The following is a 17,836-nucleotide window of genomic DNA, read 5'->3' on the forward strand; positions in this document are numbered from 1 at the left end:
TCCAACGGAACGCTCTCTCGAGCGAGCTCATCCGCGCATAGCAATTTCACTCTCTTGTAGTCCCGTGCTCACTAGCCGTTTCTTCTATCAACGTATGCACGATTTCTTCGTATGTTTTCCAGATCACATTGCAACAGCAAATCTGAAAGGTATCTATCTGTTCCTCCATCTTTGTAATGGCTGTTCACGTATTAAGCTGTCGGAACACGCCTGAGAAGGCTCAACGGCACCTACCTCCGTGTCTTTCTCATCGGATGTGCGGATACGGTCAGTACGCCGCTCTCCCAACAGTTGTCAGTTTCTTAACCTAGAGCCACTACTTTTCAGTCAAGTAGCTCCTCCATTTGCCTCACAAGGGCCGAACGCACCCCGCTTGCCAACAGTCTTGCCGCAGTGGATACATCTGTTCGAGTAAGATAATCGAAGTTAAGCACTATCGCGCGTGCCTAGCACTTGACTGGGTGACCGTCTGGGTCTGCCGTGAGCTGTTGGCTGGTCTAATATGCTTCCTGTTGTGTCGATTCCCTAAGGTCTCGACACAATGAGTGGCTAGGTGCACGCGAAACTAACGCAGACGGGCGTAAATTCTGAAACAGGAGACTGGATGAAAAACTATAAAGAAAAGAAGAGAGATTTTAATATACTTAACTTTAATGTAGTCTTGTTCTTGTTGAAATACATCTCTTGCATAGTAGTAAGCAATTAGCAATGATACACATGGCGCCTTGCTAGGTAGTAGCGATGGACTAGCTGAAGGCTATTTAATCTGTCTCTCGGCAATTGAGAGGAATACTTGGTAGGTCTAGTCGCAAGCTATGTCGTCCGTACAACTGGGGCGAGGTCAAGTCCGTCTTGTGACCTGCCCTGTGGTGGCGCTACGTTTGCGAATACACAGTGGCGACACGCGGGTCCGACATGTACTACAGGACCGCGGCCGATTTAAGTTACCACCTAGCAAGTGTGGTGTCTAGCGGTGACACCACATTCCTCCCCCGCAAATCGGCGAACGGTCGTGAGATAAGGCTTCCGCCCGCCGTGGGGAGGACCCCATGTTGACGTATGCGATGAGGTGGGGAGCCTAACAACAGGCGAGGCTGTGCCACCCGCACCCGGCCATTCGGTCCGAGGGGAGCTAGGAAACGCCTACAAACCTAGTCCAGGGTGCACGTCAACATGAGGTGTTTGCGCACGGAATGATATAAGAGGAGCCGCGGGGTCGACCTCCATGTGGTCGGAGCACCCGACGGGCGAAGACGACATCTGGTCCGGAGCGGGCAAGAGGTCCATGGCGGAGGACGGCTGGTCACGGGAAGCGAGCGGCGGCGCGTGACCCAGGGAGGCGCGAGGCGGCTGCAGCGAAGCGTCCGCTGCTGGCGGCGCCGGCGGCGGCTGCGGCGGCGCGACGCCATGAGGCAAAATGGAAGGCATCGTCGGTAACACCTGGGGATGAGGCGAGCCAGTAGATGGGTCCCCAGGGCGCTGACCCGACGGCTCCGTCGCTGAAAGCAGACGGGGAGCGGCAGAACCCAGGCGACGACAGAGGCGCAGCTGATTGAGATGCCGACGCACCTCACCAGAGGCCCCCAAAACCAAATACATCGCGCGGCCGAGGCAGCGAAGAATGCGCCCTGCGAGCCAACGCCGTGAACCGCGATAGGTGCGATAATAGACAACGTCGCCAGGAGCAAAAGCAGGAGTCTGCCGCTGCACAGGAACCTGATGTGGCGGATGCAGCAAAGACATCAGAGTTCGATGAGGACGACCATGGAGCAATTCAGCCGGCGAGCGACCATCGCGAGGCTGAGAGCGATATGAGGACAAAAAGAGCAACAAAGCGTCCTCCCGAGAATGCGACTCTTTCAACTTCAACATCTGCGACTTGAAAGTCCGGACCAATCGTTCAGCGGCACCGTTTGACTGAGGCGAAAACGGCGCGGACGTCAGATGTTGAATACCATTGGCCTTGCAGAATGACTGAAATTCTGCGGACATGAATTGTGGGCCATTGTCGGAAACAAGAGTCTGCGGAAGACCTTCAATGCAAAAGATAGCAGACAAGGCTTGGATGGTGGCAGAAGACGTCGTGGAAGACATCCGGACAACAAAAGGAAAATTACTGAAAGCATCAACCACAACCAACCATCGAGCATTCCAGAATGGACCAGCAAAATCGATGTGCAAGCGGTGCCAAGGGGAAGTGGCTTTCGGCCAAGCAAAGAATTTCCGCGGCGGTGCGGATTGTTGTTCGGCACACGCCACGCAAGAGGAGCACATATTCGTAATCGCAGCATCGATTCCGAACCAAGTACAGTGCTGACGAGCAAGCTGTTTCGTTCGCACTATACCCCAATGTCCTTGGTGAAGAAGCTTTAAGACAGAGGACTGTAACGAACGTGGGACCACGACTCGGGATTGATCATTATCGGAACGCAACAACAAAACACCACGTCGGACAAAAAGTCTCTCCTTGTGGGCAAAAAATCGGCGAACCAAAGGATCCTCGATCCGTGACTTTGACAAGGGCCATTGCGTAGCAACAAAACGCAAAACGGGAGCAAGGACAGGGTCAGCAGCTGTGGCTGTAGCTACACGACGAAAATCAATCGGAAACGATGCGACCACGTCATCGGTTTCCGAATCAATGAACATGCAAGCAAGTTCGGAAGAATCGAATGCTTTATCCTCAGCAACAGGCAAACGGGACAACGCATCAGCGTTGCCGTGCTTAGCAGTGGACCGATACAAGATATCGTAGCGGTACTGCGAGAGAAAAAGTGACCAGCGAATGAATTTCTGCGCTGTACGTGGAGGTACAGGCTTGTTCGGATGAAAAAGCGATGTCAAAGGTTTGTGGTCCGTGATTATGGTAAAGTGACGACCATACAAGAAATCATGGAACTTGGTAACACCAAACACGAGAGCTAAAGCTTCTTTCTCTATTTGTGAATAATTTCTTTGCGCAGATGAGAGCAATTTGGACGCAAAGGCAATAGGGCGATCATGCGAGCCATCCTTGTGCGCAAGCACAGCACCGATCCCGAAATCCGATGCATCAACCATCAACAAAAGGGGTTTTCGGGGATCGAATGGCGTAAGGCAAGTATTGGAAAGTAACGCCGATTTCAACTGGCGAAAGGCGCGTTCGCATTCCGTCGTCCAGACGAACGGAACACCTTTACGGCGTAAGCGATGAAGCGGAGCTGAAATGGAAGAAGCATTGCGCACAAATCGGTGATAATAATTTACCTTACCCAGCACACTCTGTAGCTGTTTTAAGTTCTGCGGTGACGGCAAGTCCTGAATGGCACGAAGGTGCTCTGGACTCGGATGTATACCTTGGGCGTTAAGGACATGGCCCAGGTACGGTAAGTCACGAGCAAAAAACACACATTTGTCCTTCCTCAAGCGAAGACCATTCTGACGCAAGACCTGAAATAAGGTCCGGAGATTCTGCAAATGTTCGGCTTCTGTCTTTCCTGAGATCACAATATCGTCCAGATAGTTCGCAGCAGTAGGGACCGACGCACAAATAGTTTGTAAATATTGCTGAAACAAAGCAGGGGCGGATGCACACCCGAATGGCAGTCTTTTGAAGCGATACAAGCCAAGATGCGTGTTAACCACTAAGACGCGCTGGGATTCTTCGTCCACAGGTATTTGCAAGTACGCATCTGCTAGGTCCAATTTTGAAAAATATTTTCCCGGGCACAGTTTGTCAAAAAGATCTTCCGGGCGAGGCAAAGGAAAAGTAGCAGTCACAAGTTGTGGATTCACAGTTGCCTTGAAGTCCACACAAAGGCTCAATTTGCCGGAAGGTTTTGGCAAAATTACTAAGGGTGAGGCCCAGAGAGAAGCCTGCACACGTTCAAGGACACCCTGAGATTCTAAATCGTGCAATGTTCTTGCGACCTCATCACGCAATGCGTGGGGAACATTGCGCGCTCTGAAAAATTTTGGTTGCGCGTTATCTTTCAGTTCCAAATGCGCTTCATAGTTCTTAGCGCAACCAAGGCCCGGTGCAAAAATGTCTGCAATTTCATCACAAAGACTAGAAACACTGGCGGAAGGCACAGTCTGATTCACTGATAGGACCTGATTTACTATAGACAAATTAAACAATTGAAACAAATCTAAACCAAACAAGTTCACTGCACTAGAGGAACGAAGAACATAAAATGACACAAGTTTTGTCTGTCCCTTGTATGTTGCAAGAAGGCTGCACTGTCCTAACACAGGTATATGCTGTCCTGAGTAACTAGTTAACGTAACATTTGCGGCACGCAATGGCGGGGCGCCCAGTTGTTTGTACGTGTCGTGATTGAGCAAGGAAACTGCAGCTCCGGTATCGAGCTGGAATGGTATCACTGTTCCTGCAAAGTCTAAGTCCACAAAAAGTTTATTGTCTTGTTGACGACAAGAGCGACTGTCTCGTGCAATTTGAACTGATACAGGTCCAGAAGCACTTGCAACTTTACGGGATTTCCGGCGACGTCGACGCACACTTTGGGTGGGACGAACACAGTCACTGTTAGCTAAAGTGTCACTGGACGGGTGGGAATGAACGACATGAATGTCCATGGGCGAAGGTCCACGAGCCGGATTGTCCTGGGTTCGATTCCGGCGCGAAGCAAAGGGCCTGGAATTTGTGTGATTGTCTGATCTTAACTTTTTCTGGCAAACACTTTGTACATGTCCTTTCTTGTGACAGTAAAAGCAAATAGCTTGGCGTGACGGGCAATTTTCACGCGAATGTCTAGTTGCACACCGCGGGCAAGATTTCACTGCATTTGCTTGCTGACGCGGCGCACGTGGTTGCAAGCTAGGCGGCCGCAGCGAAGTCGGGCGCGAGGGCCGCTTAGCGTCCCGTGCAGCGGGCCGGGCGGGCCGAGTAATGTGACACACTGCTGGCGAAGTTTCAAACGATGCCTGAGCAAAGTCAAGTGTGTCTTGCCTGTCCAATATGTCTATCACTTGTTGAAGGGAGGGATTAACGAGTTTCAAAATCTGTTCCCGTATGCGAACATCAGAAACGTTCTGTGCAATTGCATCACGCACCATAGTATCTGAATATGGGAGGCCACATTCTCAGGCAAACGCGCAGTCTCTAGTAAGTCCTTGCAAAGTTGCTACCCACTCCCTATTAGTCTGACCGGCGGTACGTTTTGTACGAAAAAACGTATACCGTTTTGCAACAACATTAACTGTTTCTTTGAAATAGGCATCTAAAGCAGACAAAATTTCTTCGTAGGACAGAGTTGCGACGTCGCGTCGGGGAAACAATTTCACTATCACACGGTAGGTAGACACACCGACACAAGAAAGCAAAAACGGCTGCCGCTCTTTACCTTGAATTCCATAAGCAGTGAGGTGGAAGTTGAACTGATCGGCCCACTCAGTCCAGCTTTCGGTTGTGTCTTCAAAGGGCCTAAATGGCGGTGCGACAGCGTTGTGTGGCTGCGGTAGCGATGAAGCGGCGGGTGCCGCATCGGTTTGCAGCGCACGTTGACCCTGGACGAGCTGTCCAAGGGCTTCCAATAACGCCTGCGTCTGCTGATTCTGCAAGCGAAAAAATTCGGACAGTACATCTGGAGAATGCGGCGAAGCCATGACACAAGCAATTTAGAGCAAATAGAACACAAAGACTGCAACGTGGGCGCGGCATCCCATCCTCGTCGCCAAAATATTGTTGTGTCGATTCCCTAAGGTCTCGACACAATGAGTGGCTAGGTGCACGCGAAACTAACGCAGACGGGCGTAAATTCTGAAACAGGAGACTGGATGAAAAACTATAAAGAAAAGAAGAGAGATTTTAATATACTTAACTTTAATGTAGTCTTGTTCTTGTTGAAATACATCTCTTGCATAGTAGTAAGCAATTAGCAATGATACACATGGCGCCTTGCTAGGTAGTAGCGATGGACTAGCTGAAGGCTATTTAATCTGTCTCTCGGCAATTGAGAGGAATACTTGGTAGGTCTAGTCGCAAGCTATGTCGTCCGTACAACTGGGGCGAGGTCAAGTCCGTCTTGTGACCTGCCCTGTGGTGGCGCTACGTTTGCGAATACACAGTGGCGACACGCGGGTCCGACATGTACTACAGGACCGCGGCCGATTTAAGTTACCACCTAGCAAGTGTGGTGTCTAGCGGTGACACCACACTTCCGATGAACTATGTTAGTCGCTCTAATAAAAAATAGACGTGTTCGATACATTCCAGATACAATCATTAAAATTACTTAGAAGGATAGCAAAATCGTATTTCATTTATTGTGCACGTACAGTACAGTATGAAGAATACATGATAAAATTTGTAGGCAGATGGTAAAAAGGGAGCGACATTTAGTACACATAGATACCAGCTGTGGCAAAAATAATGCGTCAGAATCATACTGAGTTTGGATGACATACGGGTTCGTCATTCCATGTTGCTTCAGTTCAGTTCCAGAGTTCATCAGTCCTAGAGGCAACGGAGTGGTGGGGATCCAGTCTCTTAGCTACCCATGACCAGAGGTCTTCAACTTGTGGGATCGTCCAGCGATTGTGATGCCAGGCCAAACGTGACAACACGAATCAATACCACAGACGTTAGCGGGGGCTCGCTACAATCCGCAACATCGTATGGGAGATGCCCCTAGCACTGCCGCGCCCTCTCACTGAGGTAAATATAGTGTCGAGTATGCGAGAGCTCAGCGCAGTTAGTAGGCGCAGCCGAAGTAAAATGGCTCTGAGCACCATGTGACTTAACTTCTGAGGTCATCATTCCCCTAGAACTTAGAACTACTTAAACCTAACTAACCTAAGGACATCACACACATCCATGCCCGAGGCTGGATTCGAACCTGCGACCGTAGCGGTCGCGCGGTTCCAGACTGTAGCGCCTAGAACCGCTCGGCCACAGCGGCCGGCGCAGCCACAGTAATCAGCATCACTGTGTAAGACCAACGCGTTGTTAAAGTTTCAGATGAACTTGTACTGCTGTGAATGTCGAACAAGGTACCTCAAAAGAACAGTTCGTTACTTAATGCATCAAGAGATGTTATCACAGTCAATGACAGTTTTAAATTATCGGACACTCCTGTGCCAAAGAACTGCGTCAGAGTTGAGTAAATCCCTTATTCATTTAGGTAATAAAGTGAACCAGAATTTCATGTGCTCCAGTGTGATGAGCCTTCACCCAGAGCAATCAAGGAACCCATTGTTTTGGCCAGACAAGTAGTTTCGTCTGGTCGCAATACAACGAAGCAGAGATCTGGAAAACATCCAGGCTAGGGAAGTAATCGAACACACTGTGTGTCGAGGTAGATGCGGACAGTACGGACAACTAGCGGCCATCTGTAATCTTGTTAAAGATAACGTCATGGAGACATTGAAGACAGGCCTTAGCACGACAGGTGTGTAACGACTGCTGTACAAGTTATCAGCAATGCAAACCAGAGGCGCTCGTGCTGTGTACCCAATAGCTTCCCGTATCATTAGGGCAACAAAATGTATCTGTGTGAGGATTACGAATGGAATCTAAACACGGATGGCTCCACACGCGGATACACCCATCCTGATGCTGTACCTATAACCGGAGGTATTTGTCGTTGGAGGCACCACTGTATGTCTCTCTCTTTCTGCTGCCGCGTCGAGGGATGTCGCAACAGTGGTCGCTGTACGGACAGTCTGCAGCGCTTCAGATGTCGTCGCACTGTCCATACGGAAACTTGCTGCAGATAAGCCCATTTTCTTACTCGAGGTACATGGCGCCGATGTCGGATCCTGTAAGACCATGCAAACAATACATTATCCCTCGGGCGCTAGTCGCTAGGTACTGGTCAGATTATGCGTGCCGTTGAGTACGACCCTCGTGAATCCATCGATTCCATATTCACGTGACAGTCACCAGTTCCCGAACAGTACGATCTGCAGTATTGTGGAACTATAATCCACAGCCACGATCTTGCCGCTGTCGAATTGCGACTGGTGCTCGTAGACGTTCCTCCTGCTTACACTACACACAACACAACCTTCTAACACAAAGTTTCCCAAGCTGTGTTACGCGGGAGAGAATAAATGCTTTGCGAAAAACTGTTAAAATATGGCGTTTCTTTTTCGACGTTTTAGACGATAATAATATAGTTTTTTTTAATTCTACTATGATTTCTGTGTTATACGTATTATTTAAATTGTGTAAATCACTGAATAAAACAAGTTATTTTCATTTTTTACAATTTTGTTAATCGTAAAAATAAAATAGCTGTTTCATCAAAGTACCAGGACTGTCAGTCTTCTGTTAGAAAAAAGTTTGGGAACCGCTACTCTAACAAATAAACGACACTGAAATGCGATTTCTGAATGAGAAATACTCATGTCGTTACTACTGTGTACTTCGTCCGGTCGCGATGAAATGCTATCGATCGACATTTACTGCACTTGATGCCAATTTGCCGTTTGTAACTTAGTGTCTTCCTGGGGCAGGAATGGAGAAAACCTACCGGTTAAGACCGATACCGGTATTTTAGTACTGAGTAACCGGTATTTATCAGTATTTATTAGGTGTGGGTTATAACAGGTGTATTTTTATTTTTTACTGATAACGGGGTAAAAAAACCGAAATATCAACTAGCCGTAGCAGCAGTGCTAAATTTTTCGATTTTTAAATAAACCTTTTTGAAAAATCGTTTTATTCGAGAACTTTGTGTTGCTTTGAAATACTGCATATTTATAGAAAAGGGGGAAAAGGAATCAATGCTATTGTAATAACAATGCTGACAGAAAGGAGCAACAAAAACGTGTGATAAGAACTGGTACAGCATTGCTGAGACAATAACGTACCTATTGCCAGGCAGCGTAGCCTATTAGCTGGTACGCGTCTGCATGCAGTTATGCAAGGTTTTACCCCTTCTAGCGTATATGGTAGTTTCATACTATGGTCGCGGGACGTCCGTTGTATTGCAGAATGGCATCAATCCTAGTCTGGAAATATTTTACGAAGTGTCCTAGCGATTAAGTAAGATTAAACATTTGTCTGCCATTTCTGTGAAATAATAAAAGAGGGAAGAAATTATGCTATTAGTAATAAATTATAAACTTAAGAATTCGTTCATAATTTGCAGTAAAAATACAAAGTAACTAATCTGTTACATGTGTCTATATAATATGCCTTTACCTATTTACAGCCCTTGAAAACAGACAAATTAAAACGAAAAATAGAGTTATTCAGTCTCAGACTTCACCCTTTAGCACTGACCATTCGTAATGCTCAGATAGTGATATGATCGCCGATTACATCATCATTTTAGAGCAGAGTTTCAAAAACTTAGAATCGGTAGCAGAATACTGGTGATTTTTTGTGTACTCAACGACATACCACTTTTCGGGAAAAGCAGCGGTAGGTGGTCGGACTAAGCAGCGGTAGGTGGACGGACTAACTCTTATTTGCTTTTTTAATTTAATATAGTGCTTCTATATATCTTGAAATTGCGGGAGTCAAAATTTTTCAGTGGGACGCATCGCATTGAGGCTTCGAGACATCTTGGAATCTAATCTCTCACTCTCTATTGTTTGCCAATTTTCCCACACGCCGGTTATCTACTTAGCATCGCGCGCCTGGATCCCACAGTTAGGACACCTCACTTAACAGCTGCACTGCGGTCCACCAACACGTCCGCACAAAGACGTTGTTCGACTTGGAGAGAAGGAGGTCCGCTGCCTTCTGCCGGTCGCTCCGAGACTGTGCACAGCCGCTTGAGCACAGGGTTACGTTTGTAGGTCACCACACACGGTTCGCATTCGATGACAAATTTCACTCGCCGTCACACCTCCTCTGCACACAAAAATGAAGCAACGCCACGCTGTGCTTTGTGCTTGACGAGCCAACCGCAAAGGCGTGAGAAGACAAAAGCTACAACAATTAGACTTCGCAGTAATTACTGCCGAGAAACATTGTCTCGCTTGGTGCCAGGCTAAAGACTTCTTCAGACGCATCGCTGAGCAGTGAGGTGTCGGCTTCCGTCTTCTGTTCTACCTCTTCTCCACCTCCTCGACCCTCTTTAGTCTCTTTTAAAAGTGTTGACCCTTCACTGTGTCACAATATGTAGTCCCTAGTGCATCCAAAGCGACTTTTTTTCTAATTTATTTTAAGCTGTATGGATCACATAAATTAAGGATCTAACAAGCTGTCCCTTCCGGAAGATTCGAATGGGGAACTATTGTCTCCCAGTAACATTTTATCCAGCGGTATGCCATCATCAGTAAACCGTACAGTGGAACTACGTGATCAAAGAGTCAGTATAAATTTGAAAACTGAATAAATCACGGAATAATGTAGATAGAGAGGTACAGATTGACACACATGCTTGGAATGACATGGGGTTTTATTAGAACCAAGAAAATACAGAAGTTCAAAAAATGTCCGGCAGATGGCGCTTCATCTGATCAGAATAGCAATAATTAGAATACCAAAGTAAGACAAAGCAAAGATGATGTTCTTTACACGAAATGCTCAATATGTCCACCATCTTTCCTCAACAATAGCTGTAGTCGAGGAATAATGTTGTGAACAGCACTGTAAAGCACATCCGGAGTTATGGTGAGGCATTGGCGTCGGATGTTGTCTTTCAGCATCCCTAGAGATGTCGGTCGATCACGATACACTTGCGACTTCAGGTAACCCCAAAGCCAAGCCAATATTCGCACGGACTGAGGTCTGGGGACCTGGGAGGCTAACATGACGAAAGTGGCTGCTGAGCACACGATCATCACCAAACGACGCGCGCAAGAGATCTTTCACGCGTCTAGCAATATGGGGTGGAGCGCCATCCTGCATAAACATCGTACGTTCCAGCAGGTGTTTATCAGCCAGGCTGGGGATGATGCGATTCTGTAACATATTGGCATACCTCTCACCCGTCACGGTAGCAGTTACAAAACCAGAATCACGCATTTTCTCGAAGAAAAAAGACCCGATAACGGAAGATGTGGTAAATCCAACCCATACCGTGACTTTCTCGTCGTGCAATGGAGTTTCCACGACAGTACTAGGATTTTCGGTGCCCAAATTCTGCAGTTGTGGGCGTTGACAGACCCTCGGAGCGTGAAATGAGCTTCGTCGGTCCACAACACGTTACTCGACCAATCGTCATCTTCCGCCATCTTTTGAAACGCCCACACCGCAACTGCCCTCCGCTTCACTAAATCGTTCATGATGCCGATACATTTTGTACCGATAGCATCGGAGGGTACGCCTAAGTGCCAACCAAACGGTAGTGTATGGAATGCCGGTGCGACGTGCGACTGCACGAGCGCTGACTTCCCCGTGCATAGACGAACCCGCTACAGTCTCCATTTCTTCCTGAACTGTCTCAGCAGCTTTACGCCTTGTGCTCGGTCGGCCACTAAGGAGTCTATCGTCTAAACAACCCGTGGCTTCGAACTTCGAAATCATTCTCACCACAGCTGCATTTGCCAACGAACTTTTAGCCGTTCGAACCCCCTTCCTATGGCGATAGGATCGTAACGCTGAACTAGCTCATTCCCCATTCTGATAATATAGCTTCACTAAAAGCGCCTTTTCAAGTAACATCAACACTATGCGACTGCTGGCGCATCTGATTCTCTCTCTCATTACAGCTCCTTTTATACACGATTGCCATGCGCAGTCACTGACGTTTTGCTGTCCCACGCCATCTGTCGAACATTCTGTGAACTTTTTTTTGTTCTGATAAAACCCCATGTCATTACAAGCATGTGTGTCAATTTTTACCTCTCTATCTACATTATTCCGCGGTTTATTAAGTTTTCAAATTTATACTGACTTTTGGATCACCCTGTATATACCCTTGAGAAATATCAGCTATATTTTCCCTAGCTTTCGGCTAAGTGGCAGTACGGACATAGCAAGACAATGTCGGCTAATGTTACAGTGGACAGTGAAAAACCTACTCTCGCTCTCCAGGAGCCACATGTAAGTTTGGCCTTTTCCTGGTAGACTTAACGTATTTGTCTGGACCCTAGCGCTATATGAAACTGAAACGTAGGCAGTAAACAGTAAATACGGGAATAGAATAAAAGCTTGTGGAACGTGGTGATAAAGAAGAATGCGGAGGAGACAAGGGTATTGTCAGGAGTGCCACACGAAAATGTGCTAGTACCGCTATTATTCCCTGTAGACATAAAGGATCCGATGGACAGCTACCCCGCGCGGTTTGAGGAGCCTTGCCCCGGTTCGCGCGGTTCCCCTCGGCGGAGCTTCGAGTCCTCCCTCGGGCATGGGTGAGTGTGTTGTCCTTAGCGTAAGTTAGATTAAGTAGCGTGTAAGCCCAGGGACCGATGACCTCAGTAGTTTGGACCCATAGGAACTTACCAAAATTTCCAAATTTTTTCTGACCGACAGGACTGTAAACAATATGCGGCTGTTCGTTGGTGATGCTGTGGTGTCGGACAGGGTTATAAGCAATATGTGGCTGGTCGCTGATGATGTCGTTGAGGGACTGTAGTAGGATATAAGATGACAGAAAAAATTTCTGGTTGGTGTGCTGAATGGCAGGTAGCTTTAAATGAAGATGCAGATGAGTAGGAAAAAGAATCCCATAATTTTCGAATTCGGCATTAGTAGTATAATGCTTGACACAGTCACCTCGAATAAATATATGGGAATAACGTTGCAAAGCGATATGAAGTAGAACGAACATGTGAGCAATGTTTATTGGCAGAATTTTAGGAAGATGTGGTTCATCTGTAAGGTGCGGTATATTCTTGAGTACTGCTCGAATTTTTGGAATCCCACCGGGTCGGATTAAAAGAAGACATCGAAGCAATTCAGAGCGGGCTGCTGGATTTGTTACCGGTAGGTTCGATCAACGCACAAATATTATGGACATGAAACTTCCTGGCAGATTAAAACTGTGTGCCCGACCGAGACTCGAACTCGGGACCTTTGCCTTTCGCGGGCAAGTGCTCTACCAACTGAGCTACCGAAGCACGACTCACGCCCGGTACTCACAGCTTTACTTCTGCCAGTATCTCGTCTCCCACCTTCCAGACTTTGTCTCCGCAATATCCTTTCTTTCAGGAGTGCTAGTTCTGCAAGGTTCGCAGGAGAGCTTCTGTAAAGTTTGGAAGGTGGGAGACGAGATACTGGCAGAAGTAAATCTGTGAGTACCGGGCGTGAGTCGTGCTTCGGTAGCTCAGTTGGTAGAGCACTTGCCCGCGAAAGGCAAAGGTCCCGAGTTCGAGTCTCGGCCGGGCACACAGTTTTAATCTGCCAGGAAGTTTCATATCAGCGCACACTCCGCTGCAGAGTGAAAATCTCATTCTGGATTATGGAGATGCTTTGACAAATCGAATGGGAATCCTTGGAGGGAAGGCGACGTTCTTTTCGAGTAACACTGTTTGGAAAATTTAGAGAACCGGCATTTGTAGCTGACTCCAGGACGATCTTATACATACATCTCCATAAAGGCCACGAAGATTCGAACTATTAGGGCTCGTACGGAGGCATATAGACAGTCGTTTTTCTCTCGCTCTCTGTGCGAGTGGAACAGGAAACGTAGATTATAAGCGTAGATCGATGAACTACTGAACGCGTATTGGAGAGAAAACAACTTAAGCATAACTAGACTAAATTAAGTGATGGTTTGATAAGATACGTCGTGAGACATCAAAGAATAGTCAGTTTCATGTTGGAAAGAAGTGTGGGCGGTACAAAGTGTAGAGGAAGACTAACACTTCACTACAGTAAACTGGTGAAAATAAATGTAGGATGTAGCAGTTACGCAGAGATTAAGAGACTTGAACGGAATGGAGTAGCATGGAGAGCTGCATCAAAGAAGTCTTCTAACAAAAGAACAATAGCATCAGAATTTAAACGTGATAAAGCACGTTCGGACCACAGATTATAATTTTATCTGAGAGAATGGTCGACAGAATTCCGCGGTGTGTGACGAAAGGTCGCGTCATTAAGGTTCTTGACATGTTGACACATCGCGTGACTACGTATGAACCCTAAAGTCCCTTCTTCTAAGGAGAGCCCATTATAGAGTTCGCTAGGTTGACTGGTAGAGGTTGTATTTATTCGAGCGGAATGACTTCAACTTTCTAGAGACTTCTGGAATTACTGTTGTTGTTGTTGTGGTCTTCAGTCCTGAGAATGGTTTGATGCAGCTCTCCATGCTACTCTATCCTGGGCAAGCTTCTTCATCTCCCAGTACCTACTGCAGCCTACATCCTTCTGAATCTGCTCAGTCTATTCATCTCTTGGCCTCCCTCTACGATTTTTACCCTCTACGCTGCCCTCTAATACTAAATTGGTTATCCCTTGATGTCTCAGAACATATCTTACTAACCGATCCCTTCTTCTAGTCAAGTTGTGCCGCAAACTTCACTTCTCCCCAATCCTATTCGATACCTCCTCGTTAGTTATATGATCTACCCATCTAATCTTGAGCATTCTTCCGTAGCACCACATTTCGAAAGCTTCTATTCGCTTCTTGTCCAAACTAGTTATTGTTCATGTTTCACTTCCATACATGGCTACACTCCATACAAATACTTTCAGAAACGACTTCCTGACACTTAAATCTATACTCGATGTTAACAAATTTCTCTTCTTCAGAAATGCTTTCCTTGCCATTGCCAGTCTACAATTTATATCCTCTCTACTTCGACCATCATCAGTTATTTTACTCCCCAAATAGCAAAACTCATTTACTACTTTAAGTGTCTCATTTCCTAATCTAATTCCCTCAGCATCACCCGACTTAATTCGACTACATTCCATTATCCTCGTTTTGCTTTTGTTGGTGTTGATCTTATATCCTCCTTTCAAGACACTGTCCATTCCGTTCAGCCGCACTTCCACGTTCTTTGCTGTCTCTGACACAATTACAATGTCGTCGGTGAGCCTCAAAGTTTTTATTTCTTCTCCATGGATTTTAATTCTTCTCCAAATTTTTCTTTTGTTTCCTTTACTGCTTGCTCAATATACAGATTGAATAACATCGGGGAGAGGCTAGGACCCTGTCTCACTCCCTTCCCAACCACTGCTGCCCTTTCATGTCCCTCGACTCCTGTACCTACCATCTGGTTTCTGTACAAATTGTAAATAGCCTTTCGCTCCCTGAATTTTACTCCTGACATCTTCAGGATTTGAAAGAGTGTATTCCAGTCAACATTTTCAAAAGCTTTCTCTAAGTCTACAAATGCTAGAAACGTAGATTTGGCTTTTCTTAATCTATTTTCTAAGATAAGTAGTAGGATCAGTATTGCCTCACGTGTTCCAACATTTCTACGGAATCCAAACTGATCTTCCCCGAGGTCGGCTTCTACCAGTTTTTCCATTCGTCTGTAAAGAATTTGTGTTAGTATTTTGGAATTACTAAACGTACAAAAATAATTTTTCCACCCCTGAACGTTCTGCGAAGTTGGGAAATACGTGAACAGATGACAGCGAATATATCAGCTGGTGCAAGGTGTTTGCTATAAACTTATGAATCTGTCCTTACATATGGGCGTACCGAGTTAGGTGGTGCTGTTGACAAGCACTGACCTAGTATGCCCAAAACTTTTTGATGGTTATACTGATGATAACTTGGTCTGGAAAAAGCGTTTTACTGAGGTACCCAAACTTTTATGTCGTCCCGTTGTCTCTGTAGAGCTGTACCATAGGAGCAAGGGGAGGATGTTCTATTACACAAACTGCACGCATACATTAATTGTGTTCATTTAACTCAAGATATATCCTTGTGGTACAAGCTCTTCTGTATGATCCACGTTAGCCTCACTGCTGGTGAAGCACACTGTCCACTATTTACACAATTATGGTTGCTATGTGCTGCCTGTCTGTGAGTTAGCGGCGGAGCTAACTGCTACTGCGATTCCCACGGGGCTGCGACTGATGACACTTGAACTTCCGGTCCGCGGCGGCGATCTTAAATACTGGCGGCCAAGAGGGCGTTGCGGCCCGTTTCCTGCAAGTCTGTATTTGCCCCCTATCGATCTTCTCGCAACCTCTATGCCGCATGGTGTTCTGGCTCCAGCTTACAACCAAATTCAACGATTTCTGCTGTGAGTGAAATGCTAGACTCGGAAACAAATGAGTCATCCTCCTAATATATGTTGCGTATATCCACTGAATAATGTCAAAGTACTGATTGAACAAAAACGAACAGCAAGAAAAGAAATTCCTTGTATATGATCAATCACAGTTTGAAATCTAGCATACAGTCATTTCTTCTTCACAGTTCTTTCTGTTCCATAGACGAATTTTTAGTTAAAGACTGGTAGTCTGTCGAGATAGCAAGGGCTGATAAGTGCGAGAATTATCGGACAACCGCCGGTCGAAGTGGCCGTACGGCTAAAGGCGCTGCAGTCTGGAACCGCAAGACCGCTACGGTCGCAGGTTCGAATCCTGCCTCGGGCATGGATGTTTGTGATGTCCTTAGGTTAGTTAGGTTTAACTAGTTCTAAGTTCTAGGGGACTAATGACCTCAGCAGTTGAGTCCCATAGTGCTCAGAGCCATTTGAACCATTTTTATCGGACAACCGGCTTGAAAGCATCTGCCCTATTGTTCAATATATACATCGAAGAAGCCATGATGAAAGTAAAAGAAAAGGTCTGATTAAAATTGAGGGTGGAAGGATATCAGTGACAAGATTCGGTGATGACATTGCTATCTCAGTGAAAGTGAAGAAAAATTGCAGGTCCTGTTGAATAAAGTGAGTACAGAATATGGATCGATAGACAAAAGACGAAGTAGTGAGGAAAAGCAGAAATGAGATCACAATAAATTTAACATAAAAATTGGTGAAGTAGACGTGGTTAAAGAATGCGGATACCTCGGAAGCAAACTAACACATGACGGACGAATCAGGGAGGACATAAAAGCAAGCTAACAAAGGCAAAGAAGTCTACTAGCCTCAAACATAGGCCTTAAAATGAGGAATAAATACGAGATGTGTTAAATCCTCAGGGAATAACTTCTGCGACACTAAACAGAGCTGTAGAGGGCAAAAATTGTAGAGGAAGACAGAGACTGGAATACATCCAGAAAATAATTGAGGACATAGGGTGCAGGCCCAAGTGCTACTCTGAGACGAAGAGATTGGCACACGAGAAAAATAAGTGGATGGCTGCGCAGAGGCACTCAGAAGAGCTAAGAAGAAGAAGAAGAAGAAGAAAAAAAAAGAAAAAAAAGGGAAAAAGGATCCTGTTGAAAAAAAGTGTCGATTTGGTTGGACTTGTAGGACTGAAAAGTAAATATGTTCATTTATGTAAATAATGTTCTTTCGTTTAGAATCGTGTATCTCCGCAAGTTCTTGACCGACTGCTTTGAAATTTTGACACAGCATTGAATTCTATTATTATAAGCTGTATGATATATGTACTTTTTTAAGTCTTTTTGTAATAACGATTCCCATTTATTAAAGTTATATGAATTTTTGTTTTACGTGTATTAAAAAACAGATAAATAAAAAATATGTACTTATACCAATCGAACATTGTGTCAGGATTTCAGAGCAGTTGGTGTAAAACTTTCAGAGATTTGCGATTAGGTGCATTTACAGTTTCTATATGAGTACAAACTTAGATGATTGTTTCTTCAAAATCTCAACTTTCAGAAAGTTCTTCATGTATTGCTTTGAAACTCTGAAACAACGCTGCAATCAAATACCCACGTGTTATTACATATCAGCTGAAACGCCATCTCGTATATATGTAGTATCTGACTAAGGAAAGGTGAAATGCTATAAAAATTTAAATGTTGGTTCGATCGAAATCGTTAATCTCCGAAAGTTCTTCACCGATTGATTTGAAATTCTCACACAACGTTGAATTCTAATACAGGCGGGATTT

General features: G+C 45.7%; 1 protein-coding gene and 1 non-coding gene across 3 annotated transcripts in view; both read left to right on the forward strand.

Annotated features, from left to right (window-relative positions):
- Positions 1-17,836, forward strand: part of LOC126215141 (all trans-polyprenyl-diphosphate synthase PDSS1) — an 831,585-nt gene that overhangs the window by 523,736 nt on the left and 290,013 nt on the right. The gene's annotated exons all lie outside the window — the stretch shown is intronic.
- On the forward strand, positions 13,158-13,232 carry Trnas-cga (transfer RNA serine (anticodon CGA)). The gene has a single exon. It is a non-coding gene; the product is annotated as a tRNA-Ser (tRNA).

The sequence above is a fragment of the Schistocerca nitens genome, chromosome 12 (genome assembly GCF_023898315.1).
Source record: "Schistocerca nitens isolate TAMUIC-IGC-003100 chromosome 12, iqSchNite1.1, whole genome shotgun sequence".
Taxonomy (NCBI): Eukaryota; Metazoa; Arthropoda; class Insecta; order Orthoptera; family Acrididae; genus Schistocerca; species Schistocerca nitens.